The sequence below is a fragment of the Cetorhinus maximus genome, chromosome 3 (assembly GCF_964194155.1).
Source record: "Cetorhinus maximus chromosome 3, sCetMax3.hap1.1, whole genome shotgun sequence".
Classification (NCBI taxonomy): domain Eukaryota; kingdom Metazoa; phylum Chordata; class Chondrichthyes; order Lamniformes; family Cetorhinidae; genus Cetorhinus; species Cetorhinus maximus.
In genome coordinates, this window is record NC_135881.1 from 177,758,035 (window position 1) to 177,774,451 (window position 16,417).

A 16,417-nucleotide genomic window follows, 5' to 3' on the forward strand; every position below is an offset into this window, starting at 1 on the left:
TGCCCACACATTCAGCTTATCCATATCCATCTGTAACCTCCTCATGTCCTCTTCGCAACATAGTATCCTATCTATCATTGTGTCATATGTAAATTTAGCTACTATGTCTTCACCCCTCCTCATCTCAGTCATTGATGTAAATCGTAAAATGTTGAGGCCCCAGTACAGACCCCTGTGGAACTCTGCTTGTCACATCCTGCCAATCAGAAAAATACCCATCTATGCATATTCTCTGCTTTCTGCCAGCCAGCCAATCTTCTATCCATGCTAATATGTTACCCACTACACCAATCACTTTTATTTTCCGTAATAATCTTTGATGTGGTACCTTATCAAATGCCTTCTGGAAATCCAAGTACAGTACGTCTACAGGCTCCCTTTATTCACTGCGCATGTTACTCCTTCAAAAAACTCCAATAAATTGGTTAAACATGATTTTCCTTTCACAAAACCATGCTGACTCTTCTCTATTGCCTTGAGCTCTTCTAAGTGCCCAGCTATAACCTCCTTAATGATCAATTCTAATAACTTCCCCACAACAGACGTCAAGCTAACTGACCTATAGTTTCCTGTTTTCTGTCTCCCACCCTTCTTTAATCGAGAGGTTATATTTGCTACTTTCCAATCTAATGGAACCTTTCCAGAATCTTGCAAATTTTGGAAAATTAACACCAGCGCATTGACTACCTCATTAGACACCTCTTTTAAGACCTTAGGATGTAGTCCATCAGGACCCGGAGACTTGCCAGCCCGCAGCTCCATCAATTTGCTCAGTACCGTTTCCCTAGTGATTTCAATTTCACCAAGTTCCTTTGTCCCATTCACCTCCAGATTTGCAGCTATTCCTGAAATGTTTTTTGTATCCTCTATTGTGAACACAGAAACAAAATATTTGTTCATTTCTTTTGCCATTTCCTTATTATCTACTATTAACTCCCCACTGTCACTCACTAGAGGACCAACACTGACTTTACTTACTCTTTTCCTTTTTAAATATCTATAGAAACTTTTGCTATGTGTCTTTACATTTCTAGCTAGCTTCCTCTCATACTGTAATTTCTTTCCCCGATTAAGCTTTTAGTCATTCTCTGCTGTTCTTTATATTCTGTCCTGCCAGTCACCTTTGTGGAGTTGTATGCTTTTCCCTTAAGTTTGATGCCTTCCTTAACATCTTTAGTTAACCACAGATGGTGGGTCTTCCCGTTAGAATTTTTATTTATAGTAGGAATGTACTTATTCTGAATACTTTGCTTCTTAGGAGAAATTAAGGATCCCAGAATCACATTCTGACATATGTGTCAATGGGCGCATCACAAATTTTAAATTGGTCACAGGCACCAGTGTGACAGTTCTGTCCAATAAGGAACTGTGGCTAAAAAACCTCTGGCTATGATGGTCCTGGAGGAATCCAACTACCAGCCATAGGCATGATTCAATATGGTAACAAGTCGATACTCAAGACGTTATATGTCATTCGCTATCAAAACTCTTCTTTCCTGAGCAGAGGTGCCTGCGTTGTCCTTGATCTCATCAAACTTTGCTGAACTTAAAGGAGCACACTGTCACTGGGGATATCAAATTGGAGACACCCAAGATGTCCCACACTGCTAATGTCCTCAACTGGACTTTAGTGCTGAATTTTCCACACTCTTTGCGGAGGCAGTTAACCCAGCTTCTTTCCAGGAAGATGAAGAAAATCTTTTTCAGTCAGAGCAGCTGGACCAATGAGGACCTGAGTGCAATTAAGATCCTGTGTCACTCATAACTGCATCCACACTGATCTATCCACCAGATCTGGTGGCCCTTGGTGAAAAGCAGATGTATGACAATGAATTGAAGGGGAAAAATAAAGAGATGGAAAATAAGATCGCCCAGTCACAGGAGAAAATACTGCAGCTGGAAGAAGAAACATAACTAATTGTAGAATCAACAGTTCAACGTGAGGATTTGGCAAAAGATAACACCAATATGAAAACACTGAGATTAGAAAATATTCCTAAAGAATTATAAGGAAAAATACCAGATCAGCCAAACCTACAGAAGGGCAATGAACCACTTCAGAGAGACAAGACCAAAATAATGAAGGTGAATTTTGAACTTCAGAAGAAGTACTTCAACAGACCACAATCAAAGACTCCCCTAAATTTCAGGAACCAGGGACCACAAACAGTCATCACTCTAAGTGCAAAGCATGCCGGCAACATCGACAAAATGAACCAGCATCAATTCCATGAACAAAGAGAGAGAACATACCCTACATGAAGAAAAGGATAAACCCATGACATTTGACCAAGGAAGGCAAGCTGTTGACGAGGAGAAATACAACAGCAAGGAGCGCAAGAGATGGATCTAACATAGAAACTCAAATAAATGAAACACCAGGTACGGGACCTTCTACTCCAGAACAACCAAGTCAGACCAAAGGAGTTGAGCCTATCACTCCACCAAACTTCAAACGAACACAATCAGAAAGAATCGTGAAACCTCCATCCGCTCGAACCTTTAAAGTCAGAGATGTTGGGGGAGAAGGTGTAACATGTAAATATTAAGGTAAATACATTTTGATAAAGACTTGGGGAGAGGTGTACTATTAGGGTGTTTAGGACCAAAAGGGTTAGTGTGGGACTGGGGAAACAGGACCATCCAAATGATGATGTAAAGGGAGTCACATGACAGTAGTTGTAGTGTAGTAGCACAGGAGTAGCTTTTTAGAAGTCTGCATGGAGATAGCTCATGGCCAGGACTGAACCCTGTATATAAGAATACAGTTATGTTTAATAATAAACAGTTACTGTTCAGACATACAAGCTTCTAAACCTCTTCATGAGACAACAACATAACTTACAACAGAAGGCATGCATGTGTCACCATCATGGAGAGTCAGGCGGCAAGCAGCATTGGCATTGTGCATGTATTTGTCAGGCCACTAACAATGGTTATCTGTGTGCTTGCAGGAAAGGACAGCCCATAATGCCTGGGAAAAGATGAGGACCAGTGGTGGTGTCCAATACCTTCTAATACTGAACCCAGTAAGAGGAGATGCTGGAGCTTGGGGGAATAGCATGGTGGCTGCTCAAGCGCAGATGGTGAGGTGGGTATGGGGAGATGAGAGAGTGAGTGGCTGAATGGGTGGACATAAGAAAGCCTCTGGCAAACATGAAACATAGTGCCTATGTCCACCAATGGTCACATGAAACTCCATACTCAGGGTGGAATTTTAAAGCCCCTCCTGCTGGTGGGATTTTCTGGTCCTGCCAAAGTCAATGGACTTTTGAATGGCTCCCCGCGTTTTCCAGCCCCACTCTGCCGCGACAGAGCCATAAAATTCTGCCATAGGAGTGAAATAATGGATGTGATGGATCTCATTATCCTCTTTTTTCTCAAGCAGGTCACAGACAAAAGCAAACAGCTGCAGAGAGTGGGGGTACAGTTGCCCACCTCTAAGAAGGAGGAGGGAGCTTCAGATACAACATCACATTGTGCCGCCGCACCTTCCACCAATGCAGATATTCTCACATTGTTGGATATGCGTTTATATGTAGATCTGGGATCATGAATCTGGTGAGTACACCACTGACGTGTCCAACCAACTGATGGAGGCAGTGACAGCTGAGGCCACCAAATCTCAGGGAACTAGTGGAGAGCCAGGTTTTGCTGTGCCTCAGGTTGATGATATGCCTCTTGAATTGTCAGCCAGGCGGCAAACGCTGGAGGTACAGCAGGAGGTGAGGGAATATCTGGTGGAGGTTCCAGTGGCTTTGCACACCCATGCATGGATGATGGAGGAACCCATGCCTCTATGAGTGCCACTATGTCTCAGGCAAATGCGCACATGGCTCCCTCCATGGAGAGATTGGTAACCCTCATCCAGTAAACCAATTAGTGGGTGTCAGAGATGCATGCATACTTGCATGCTATTTCCAACTCCATGTGCCTTGTGTGGCAATGGCTGGACATGGGTTAGGGGTGAGGCAAAGTGTCTGGACTCCCCGCCAAGTCTTCGCATTCCTCAGATGTATGAGGAAGTACAAGTGTGCCTTGAAAGGAAGGAGAAATGGCTGCCTGAAGCATCTGGGGCTCCTCTCTGAAGCTTTATTATATACGCATTGATTTGTCAGTAAGGATAGTTACTGTATGAATGCATTCCAAGCATCCCTTGAGCTTATGGCATGGCTCCTTGCCTGTGGTTCCTAGTGTGGACAGCGGCTTCTCAGCACCTCTGTCAGTGACACCCAGCACCTCCCTCAGCTGCAATGAGAGAAGACTCCTGCAGAAGGTCCTCAATATGCCCTGGCCCTGCAGATCTTAGGCAGCCAGAGGATGAGGACCAAGATCATCCCAAACCACTGGGCAGCATGGCAACATGGACATGGCAATACCTGAGTTCTCCTGGTACCCCCTAGAGGGTCATTTGAAGTTTAGGAGCACCCTGATTCTGGCAAAGTGTTTAATGGATGGAAGCAATCACCTAAGGTCAAGACATTCTCCATGCTGCCACACATTCTAACTTGGACCAAGTAAATGGTAAGGTTAATGAAGGAGACAGCAGCAGAGCTGCAGAATTCTGAAGCTTTATTGTATATGCATTGATTTGTCAGTAAGGATCATGTGAACCGTTACTGTATGAACCCATCCCAAACATCCCTTGAGCTTATGTCATGGCTCCTTGTCTATAGTTCCTGAGGCTCTGCATCATCCTGCACCTGGTCATCATCTTCCATTTCCTCGTCATCGGAAGAGGCATCGTACTGCATGATATCCTCATTGTTGAATTGCTCTCCCATCTGGAGTGCCAAGTTATGCACAGCACACCCCACAATACACAAGACCCTTTTCTGGGGCATACTATAGTGCTCCACCAGATGTAGCTAGACAGCTGAACCATATCTTCAAAGCCTGCTCAGTGGTTGCTTGACTTGTGCTGTGACAGGTGTTGTATCTGTCTTCTGCATTAATGCTGCGGTTCCTCACAGGCATCTTCAATAGGTTGTCCTTGTCACCTAGTATCCTTCTTTGAAGGTGAGCAAGGGGTATGAGAAGATCTGACACCTGGGAATGCCTTAGTATGTAGGTGCTATAGCTGCTCCTCGGGAACTGTGCACACACTTGAAGGAAGCACTTACTGTGTTGCAGACCAGTTGTATATTGAGCGAATGGATGCTCTTCCTGTTAATGAAGTTTGTAGGCTGGTCAGTGCGATCCTTGATGGCCACATACATTCAGTCGATGACACCCTGCACCTAAGGGGAATCCTATAGTCCTCTCAGCCTGACTGTCTGCATTCGTGTGAAAGAGCACATACTGGCTGGCCCTCTTGAAGATTGAATTGGTGATCATCTTGATACAGTGTTGAGTCACAGACTGGAAAATCCCACACATATCTCCAATGAATCCCTGGGATGATCTGGAGGCGTAGAAGTTCAGCACCACGATGACCTTAAACACCACTGGCATTGGGTGACCATACTTCCCATGGGGCTCAGCTTGTCCTCCAGCATAGCGCACAAATCACTGATGGCATCGCTGGAGTGGCATAATCCTGGGCGACTCTGCTGCTCTGACACCTGAGGGTAACTGATCCATGGCCTGTCGACCCTCGCTGGTGAGTTACTTCTTCTCCATGCAGGTGGCTGGTGGCATGACCCTCTGCGCGCTTCTCCTCCACTCCCCACCTCCTCAAGGCTGGCACACCTGCCGACCCGCTGGTGGCTACTGCCCTCCTACTTATTGCTGCAACTCTCTCCCTCTCTGCTGCTCTTCTTCATTGGAGGAGACGAAAATTGAGTGAATGAGGTCCCTGGCCTGTAGATGCACCCAGTGAACAAAACATCCTTCCATCCTTTCTTCCTCCTATGCAAGTGCCAGCCTCTGGATGCCACACTGGTGGTATGCACCCCAAGAGATCTGGCACCTTCTCTCTTTCTCCCTATTGTCCATGTCAATGCTCACGCTGTCCTACCCTCCCCGTCAAGGTTCCTCAGTGCACATGATGGCTGCTGTTTGTAGCCAGAACTGACCTCCCACTTGTATTCTGCCTTGTTACACCTGGCGAGGCTTTGAAGCCCAGTGGTTTACAGGCAGACCTGGAAAAATCAGAAAACCCTTGGAAAATCAAAGTTAATTGCTCTTTCAACAAGCTTCATCAGTTCTGATGAAGAGTCACACGTACTCAAAACGTTAACTCTGTCTTCCTCTCCACAGATGCTGTCAGACCTGTTGAGCTTTTCCAGCTATTTTTGTTTTTGTTTCATCATTTGCCTGCCTTTTGGAAGAACCACTTTTTCCACCATGTTGGCTGTCCTTCACAATATCCAGCGGCTGCATCTTACCTATGTCGGGCTCAGCGCTACCTGTGCGGGCAGAGGAAGGAGGGAGAGTCTGGGCCTGCAAAAGAGCGCAGCAATCTCCCTGAGGCACGGAGCTGCCTCAGGGAGATTAAGTTATAGTAAAACGTTTTAATAAAGGAGGAAGAAAATGATTTAAACATGCCCCATCATGTGACAGTGTCACATGAGCTGGGACATGTTTGTGAATTGTGCAAAATTTAATTAATTATTTTATAAAACCTTCAGGAAATCTCATCCCGCCCCTGGATGAGGTTTCCTGAAAAACCTGAAGGCCGCTTGGGCTCTTTGCCTCCAGCGCGCCCGCCGAACGAAATATCTAAATGACGCACGATGACATCAGGACGCACGCCCAACATCATCGGGTGTCATTTTGCGCGTCGGCACGTAGGGCCCGGCCCCGCACGCCGACAGCGATAATCTGGCCCAGATGTAAGTAAAGACATGAAGCTTCCATTCCTATGTCTTCCTTCCCAATCTTCCAGGCTCTCCCACCTCTTGCCCATCTCCAATCAGCCAGGAAAATTCAGCCCACTCTTTTCACTTCCACACCACCACCACCACAAACCCCCCACACCCACCCTCCACAGTTCATTACGACACTAAGTGCTGAACTGTCACTTCAAGGGAGATACATTTGCACCCAGTGTGCTTGGCTCAGTACGGCAGTGTATTTATTTTCTTAATCAGCTGAACCATCTACAGAACTCTTTACTGTTGTGCAGTTTCATGTACAGCACTGTCATAATTTATGCGTTTTAAAACAAAGTTAAAAAATGTGGAAAATTAATTAAATTCACAAGAAAAATGTCCTTGAACGCATTAAACAACAAATGTGTGCAATATCTGCAAATAACCTGGGTTTTATTTCATCTGTGTTTTCATAAAAACTGGTGTTTTGGCCTTATTTGACCTGAACATTGGAAACTCAAAATCTGAATGTAAAGTCCAAGTTTAGGATTAAAACTAAATCCTCATGCATATTAGCTGCATCCACAAGATTGTACTCTGTATGACTTGGGCAGAACCTGAAAGCTGATTAATCCTGAGTGCACCAGCATGATTGGACCTTTATTTTAAAATGTACAATGCTGCTATTAAAAATAGCTGTGATCCCAAGCAAGCTTTCCAGGTTGTGCCTGTTCAGATGGAAAAGCAATTCCATGTCTGCAATTTAATGCAATTTACAAGACATATGAAGGAACTAGCAAAACTTTAGAACAGAATAATATTCTCTCTGAAAGTAAGTCTGATTGTTACATTTCTGATGGATACTATGGAAATTGTTGTTTATACAAAATGTTAAATAGGTCATATTTGCACTTCAATCATCAAATCTTGAATTCGAAAGACCTATCGAGATGTTACAGTGATGTTTTGAAAAAATCTGGATTCTATAAAAGACAACAATGAAAATAGATGTAATAAAATGTAATGTAATGTAATGAAATGTAATAAAACTCATTGAACAGAAGAGCAGGCTTATTTTCCTTATCTTTCCTCCCCCAATCCTTGCCCAAAGCTGTTGATTCCTGTTTGAGAACAGTTCTACAGATGCCAGTCAACAACCTTTCACTACATCACTCAATTGACTACTAAAGTGTGAACCATAACAGCTGTAGAGAGCATCACATCTGAACCCATTGCCGTCGTTGATTGAAGGATGATGTCTACTCAGAGTCATGGGTTTCTGCAATGAGTCTTCATGAGGCTGAATTGACCAATTTTTGACCTGTAGATAGATCTTTGTGCACATGGGCAAGACGTCCTACAAGGTAGCGGGATCCAGAATGCAGGATTTGCTTTCTTTTATTTCTTTCTGTGCTGCCACTCTGCCTTATCATTGAGGTGTTTGGGCTGCAAGCATGATGCAGCTTGATGGACACGTTCTTGCCATTTTGAACATTTGGTACAAGCTCCCCCCAGTCATTAATATCAATGCTGCCATTCTTCGAAGAGAGCTTCAGAATGTCTTTGTGGTGCTTTCTTTGTCCTCCCCGGAACACTGGACATTTGAGAGTTGAGAAAACAGAACCTAGTGGGGGAGATGTTTTTCGGTCATTTGGACACAATGTTCAATCCATTGTAGTTGGTTTTGCAGGAGGTTTTCCTGAAAGAGCTGGCTTCAAGCAGGATCCTAGTGTTTACTCAACGATCCTCCCATTGAATCTGGAGGATGCAGCAGAGGTATTAATGATGGAAGTTTTCTAGCACTCTTGTATGTCACTCATACACAGTGCAGGTCTCACTGCGGTATAGGTGGGTGGTGATGACAACTGCCCTGTACATAGGACTTTTGTTGACTTGCAGAAGTCTTTGTTGTCAAACACTCACTGCCGAGGTTTGGAGAAGGCTGAGCTGGTGCCGCTAATCCAGTGTTGGATCTCCTCATCAATGGTGGCCTTTTGAGAGAGGTGACTGCCAAGGTATGGGAAGTGCTCAACATATTCTAGAGTCTCTCCTTCAACATATATGCAAGGTGGAATATTTGACTGACCAGATCTGGCTTGAAAAATGAGTTTTGTTTCTGTAACACTCAAGAACGGTCTCTTGGATGTAGAATTGAAGAGATCAAGAGTGACTTGCAAATCTCGTGCTAAGGGGGCAATAACATTGCAGTCATCTGCAAGCTCTAGATCATGCATGTATGTTGTTATAAAGCCATGCTTTATATCAGAAATGACTTTATTTAATTATTGGACTGAAGAAGTCTGAAACAGCATTCTAGTGACTTAAAACAAGTTTCTAAGATGGCTGAACATTTACACAATTGTACGTTATACGTTACAAAGCCATTAAAATGGAGTCAGCCTGTCGAGAAGAAACCATCATGGGCAGTCACCTTAAAGGAATGTGAATGACCACATCTCCTGACCTATTCACAAAACATCCAGACGATCATTTGTGTGTTCAACTGGATGGGGAACAATCACTTTGGACAATGGGCCCTGGCTGAGAAAGGAACTCACCTAGCTATCACCTAATCATGTCTAAACCACCGGCCTAGTCAACTTGCTATGACCAGCTTTGGATAACTGGTCAATTGATGAGAGGAGATCATGTGATGAGACAAATAACCTTCTTTTGTGTTTTAAGAAACTGTTTTCTCCAGGCCAGAGAACAGAAGCAGAAAAGACACTGAAGAAGTTTGGCCCTAAGTGGAGGACTGTCTCTTTCTCCTTCCATCCTGCAAGCCAGAGCCCTGCCTGTTGTTTGACCATCCACACACTGCATACAATGTTTTGAGAAGCAACCCATCAGCTGCTGTCTCTAGAAGAAAAGCTATAAATTGCCTGACAACATTTTTATATCATCTCAATGTAGAAACTTGAAAGACCAGCAAACCCAGAATCATCCGAGTCATCAATCTACAAGATTCATATACCCACTTTATTGGATTTGTAAACAACTTAATCTATCCTCCCACTTTGTAATTTACGTGTGTGTGTGTGTGTGTGTGTGTGTGTGAACCCTTGAATGCATATGTGTGAGAGTTGGAGCATTTTTATTATTTTTATTTATATTGGGTGTTCAGTACAATAAATACTATTCCTTTCCTTTTAAAAAATTTACAATTAAATCTGTATGTTTGTGTCTTTTATCATTACAGCACATAAACATAAGACCATAAAGCCTAAGACGTAGGAGCAGAAGTAGGCCATTCAGCCCATTGAGTCTGCTCTGCCATTCAATGAAATCATGGCTGATCTGATAACACTCAACTCCAATTTCTTGCCTTCTCCCCATAATCCTTGAATATACTTAACAACCCTGCTTCTACAGCCTTTTGCGGTAAAGAATTCCAAAGATTCACTGCCCTCTGAGAGAAGAAATTCCTCCTCCTCATCTCTGTTTTAAATGGGCAATCCCTTACTCTGAGATTATGCCTTCCAGTCCTAGACTCTCCCACAAAGGTAAACAAACTCTCACATCTAACAGTTAAACACTCATTGAATTGACAAGCATATCTTTCAAAGAAAAACCCTACTGCAGTCAAACGAGCAGTAGGAAAATATGGGAGCAATTCTACCCCTCCTAACATGATTGTAATAATGTCTATGGTGGTCAGTTTAGTTTTGGCACAGATGGGACTGAGGTTAAAGAATTTTCCATCTAGGCGGTATTCAATACTGACATCACAGGGCAGCAGATCTCAGATAAGATGAATAGCCACTGTCAGGTAGATTGTAAATAGTATGGGGCTATCACACAGCCTTATTTGGCACTGGCCCAAATTTTGTTTGGATTTCCCAATCAAAACAGTTGCAGTCATATCATCATAAAGCAGTTGTGGGATCATGATGAAGTTTCTTGGATATCCAAACCTCTGGAGCACAATCCATAGAGCCTCCCAACTTGCTGGGCTGAATTTTCCCCCCATCAGAGGCAAAATTGAAGGGCGGGCGTGCACAGACGCGCTTCCAATCGGCTCCCTGATCGGACCAATTAAGGCCCACCCAGCGTGATGTTCGCATAGAAGCGCTATGCGCTCCCTGTGCGGGCGGGGGAATCCCAAAATCGAGAGTGCGCTCTTTCGCTCATGCGCACGAAAGAGTGCAATCATCTCCCTGAGGCTAAGTGCTGCCTCAGGGAGATTGGCTCTAAATGTAAAAAAGCTCAAAATACAAAAATAAAACTTTCCTAACATGTCCCCTCATGTGACACTGTCACATGAGTTGAGACATGTCCATAATTTTTACAAAAACTGAGTTAATTTTTTTAAAAACCTACATGAAACTTCATCCCGCCTGTGGATGAGGTTTCATGCTTTTTCTAGTTCACGCCGGGGCTCCTGACCTGCCCGCCAACCTTAAGGTTGAACGGGCAGGTACTTTAATTACTTAATTGACTCTGCCAATGGCCTCAATTGGCCATTGACAGGTCGGCGGGCGCGCAGCTGATTTCGCTGCACTCCCGCCTACCTAAAAATTTAAATGGGGCACGGTGACGTCGGGAGTTCGGCCCGATGTCACCGCACATCATTTTACATGTCGGCGAGTGGGCTTGCCCCCACTCGCCGACACGTAAAATTCTGCCCACTGAGTTAAATGCTTTGGTGATCGATGAATACAATGAAGAGTTTCTGATGTTGTTCTCAATATTTTTCTTGGATTTGTCTGGCAACAAAGCCCATGTAGAGGTTTCTCTGGAAGGTCTAAAGCCACACCGTGTCTCTGGGAGGATTTCCTCAGCCACAGGAAGTAGGCAATTCAGGAGGATGCGTGTCAGGATTTTCCCTGCTATGGATAAGAGGGAAATACCTTGATAGTTTCCACAGCATGATTAACCTCCCTTCATGAAGATAGTTACAACTGCTGTGCTCCTGACGTCAGGAGGGAGTTCCTTTTCCTCCCAAATCCATAGGATGAGTGCATGGAGACTTGATGTGAGCATAAGCCGACCAGCTTTGAAGACCTCCGCCTCAATAACATCAGGGCCACAGCCTATATTGTTTTTCATCTGTTTGATTGCTTGCTGCAGCTCTCCCGGTTCACTCATGGGGAAAGCCTGGAGAATGTCAGCTGCCACTGTGGATTCACAGTTGAGGAGTTGTTGGAAATGTTCTTTCCAGCATTGATAAATGGTATTGTCATCCTTAAGAAGAGAAACACCATCCCTGAGCGAAGTAGATTTTGTCCATTCAAGCTGGGTCTATAGATGGCCCTGGTGGCTTCAAAAAGCTTTGTATGTCGTGGGTAATCTCAAGAGTGACCATCTGGAAAGAAGAACTGCATTCGTATCACGTGAGCTATCAAGAATCAAAATTGATATTACCATCCTCAGTGAAACCTGCTTTCCAGGGGAGGGGCAACTGAAGGAGTAAGCAGGAAGATACAGCTTCGACTGGAAAGCACAGGCTGACAATGGCCCTGGTATCCACAGAATTGGTTTTCGCATCTGAAATAGGATTGTGGGTGCACTCCCAATTGCATAAATAAAAGGCTCATGACATTTCACCTACAGCTCAGCTGTAATCAATATACCACCGTCATTAGCGCTTATGCCCCAACCCTTGACTCCGATGAAGATGCTAAGGAGAAGTTCTACTCTGACTTTGAAGAACCCCTCACTGCCATCCCAAAAGTGGAAAAGATCATCCTTCCGGGGGACTTCAGGGTTGGCCATGACTCTGGTATCTGGAGAGGAATCAGTGGGAAAAATGGCATAGAAAAAGCCAAGGCAAATGGTGTCCTCCTGCTGACAAAGTATGCTCAGCGTAGCCTGGTTATAGCAAACACCCTTTTCCACCAGAAGAACAAATGTAAAACAACATGTAGGCATCCTAGATCAAAGGACTGGCACCTCCTGGATTATGTCATTGTTTCAGTCAAGGATCTAAGTGATGTCGTTATCACTCAATCCATGCGAGGTACTGATGCCTGCTGGACAGATAATCGCCTTGTTCAATCAGCGATGAACACCTGCCTAACACCAAAACATCACAAGAACCAAAAGTCCAAGGAGAAGAAGATCAATGGGTCGAATTTTCCATTTTTGAAGCTAAGTGTGGTGGTGGACGGGTTCCGCAGTGCATTACCAGCTGGTCGGAATGGCGGGAGATCGCATCCAAGTCTGCGCTCGGAAGCTCATTAATTATGCACAGGGAAGCAAAACTCTGAATCGCATAACAGGTGATTAATCTGCCATTACCTAATTTGGTCGAAGGCCTGGGCACCATATTTAAATGCCACCTAAGCACACACATTTCACTCTTTCCAGCCCAGCTGTCTCCGGGAGACCTGCAGAGATGGCTGCAAACCACAAGAAGGCTCCAAGCCAGAAGAAGAAGGCTGCAGCCCTCTTCTACCATGCCACCCTCCAGGCCTTGATCAGAGGAGTTGGGCAGCATGGGGATATCCTTTACCCCAGGGATGGCTCTAAGAAGCATACCAGCCTTACATCTCCAGCCTGGGAGGCCATAGTAGAGCAGGTGAGCGCAGATGCCCATGTCACACAGAACATGATCCAAAGCAGGAAGAGGATGAATGATCTCATCCACTCTCCAGGATAAGTCAACATTCAACTCCATCCAATACCAAACTCTCATCATGGCATCATGTACTCAAATGGCTACACTCTTCAGGGATCTCACACAACCATTAGTAGGGGACACATATCACCACCGATTGCCTCATGGATCCTTTCACATCACCACCATCTCACCTATCATGATGCTCACACTCCATCCTCAGCCCCTTCTGGGGAGGGCTCACCATACACAAGGGGCATGCATGTTTCCCAACCTCTGCTCCATCCTTTCTCATCACATTCCTTTCTTTTGTCTTCATGCAGTCAAAGCTGGCCCACAACAGAAGGGAAAGGTCCCAGACCAGAGGAGGGATGGCCAACACCATACCATTTGCCAAATTCGAGGAGGATGCTGCCGAGCTAGCTGGGGAGGACAGTGATTGCCCCTGTGGGGAAGGGGAGAGTGCTTATCCCAGCAACGTAGTATGGATGACACCTCCATGAATTCATCACATCCAGACATTTGCAGTGAGTGACATGCAATCTACTGTTATGCCTGCTCATGAACTAAAACAATCTTCTCTCTGTTATAGGCACCAGCAGACCTAGGCACACGCGGATGGCCAACATAAGCCTCAGCCCCAGATGACCTCGGTGAAGGAACCTGAAGAAGCCACCAAAGAACTGTCACTGCACTCACCCACACTGTCCACCAGCGCAGAGACACACACCTCAGTGGATCATTGCTCTAGATTAGACTCGGGGTCACCTGCTGGAGAATACCTCACTGACATGTCTCCGCAGCAGTTGGAGGCAGGGACAGCCCAGGTCTCAGGCACTCGGAAGGCTTCAGGGGACCAGCCACCTGCTGAATTTGAGTCAGATGATGAGCCTCTGCGAGCGGCTGACGAAGCAACACTGGAGATGCAATGACAGGCAGCGGAACATCAGGCAGGGATGCGACAGTCACTTAGCAAACTAGAGTGAAGGATGGAGGAGTCTATCCATTATCTGTCTAATGTTGTGGCTCTGGCATGCAAGTGCTCAAGGTCACCATAGGAAGGTTGGTGACCACCATGGAGATCTTGGTCCAGCATGTTTTGCCGGATTTGCGCTTGGTTCTGGACTACATGGCCACACACATTGGTGGGAACTATCGGTATCTAAGCAAGAACGGGCTCAGGATACCTTGGCCTCCCTCCAGGTACCCCATCTCCACAAAAAGTCAGGGAGCTGCTATCAGGCACCCGCAGGAAGGATGAACGTCTGTTGGACACCCTAGGGGCCTCCACTAAGGATACTCCAAGGTTGTCCAGCCACTCAGAATCCTCTCTGCCTGTGATCCTGTCCACTTCAGCTTCTCTGGCCAAGGATGGTGCATCTGCTACTGAGCGGGGGACCCTTATCAGGCTGGGGTCCTCCAGGCCTTGGGCCACCAGAGAACACCCGCCAAGGTCATCTCGGACATCTTGATATAGAAGTCAGAAGGCTGTCTCCACCTCTGCTGTGGATGTCGGAGCTGCACCCAAGTGTAGTAGTAGGGTTAGGAAAATTAAGGAATATTGAAATCACCTTTGGGTCACAGATGTGCAACCACTGTAAAGATATTGCACTTCTGTTAATACGTTTGATATCAATAAGAATGGCTTGGTCAACTGAAGGCCTTGTGATTATTTACATACATATCCTCTTATTGTGAGGTTTAGCCATCCTCCAACTCAGTGAAAGTCTCCCTTTGTGAGATTCACATTCATGTGGTGTCAACCTCACTGAAGATACCACAACCTTGTGCGATGCCACGGAGATGTGTCAAAATCTTTATTGGAAGTGAATACTAAATGCATTTGTAACCCTTTTTGCTCATGACATACCATTGTGTGAGGGCAACTCAGCAGCCATGAAGGATTAGCAGCAGTTGTGTCTTCTCAGTGGTAGTGGCAAAGGACAAGACGTGGATGAGAGGATGATAACCCCAACTATGTCCTCATCTCACTCGCTGCTGTAGTTTCTCATTAATGTGGTGACGACTGCATCAAGTTAGTTGACACGGCATTCTCGCTGTAGTGTCGGCTTTCACTTCCCAGATCGGGTGCACTGCTGACCTTCTTAGAAATCTTGGCCTGGTGAATCATGAGGCATGAAGGCGCAAGTCTGAATGCTGAACTTGTTCTTGATGTGATGGGTTAAACATCTCTTTCAATGCAGTGGAAGGACATTAAGGGACAGGAGGAATGTGGCAATCTCCTGTTGTCTTCACTTTAATCCTCCTGGAATCTGGTAACAATTAAAGTGGCATGGACACATCTTCCACCTCATGCTTCCTCAATGGTATTGTCCCATGGAATCTGAGCCGTATCTCCCTCTTCATGTTCCTAGCCCTCCTGCTCTTCATCCTCTGAGGAGCTGTCATCCTCCTCCACTGCTCCCTCTGGCAAGGGATCACCCCTTTGCAGTGCCAGGTTGTGAAGGATGGAACACACAACAATGATGTGGGAGACCCTATCTGGAGTGTACTGCAGAGGCCCACCTGACTGGTCTAAACATCGGAAGCGCATCTTCAGGATTCCAATGGTCTTCTCGATTATGCACCGTGTGGAGCTATGCGCTTTGTTGTACCTCCCCTCTGAGGGGATCTGAGGCCGATGCCCTGGTGTCATGAGCCAGCATTTCAGTGGGGATCCTTTATCCTCAAGCAGCCATCCCTGTAGACACTCAGGCTTTCCAATATGTGAGGCATCTGGGAGTGACTCAGGATGTATGAGTCAGGGGAACTCCCAGAGTAACTGGCACGAACGTGCATTATATGCTTCCCATGATAGCCTACGAGTTGAACATTGATGGAATCAAGCCCTTTGCCCTTGATAAACATTAGGGGCTGATGCCATGGAGCCCTCAAAGCCACATGGGTGCAGTCGATTGCACCTGCACTCTAACTGCAAACCTGTTGAATCTAGCAGCCTGGCTATCTTCATCAAGTGTAAACCTCACATATTCTGTGACCTCCTTGATTCATCTATGTATGGTGGACTGCAAGATGCCACACAGGTCCCTTGTGCATCCCTGCAACGATCGGCAGGCAAAGAAATTGAGTGCAACAGTGACCT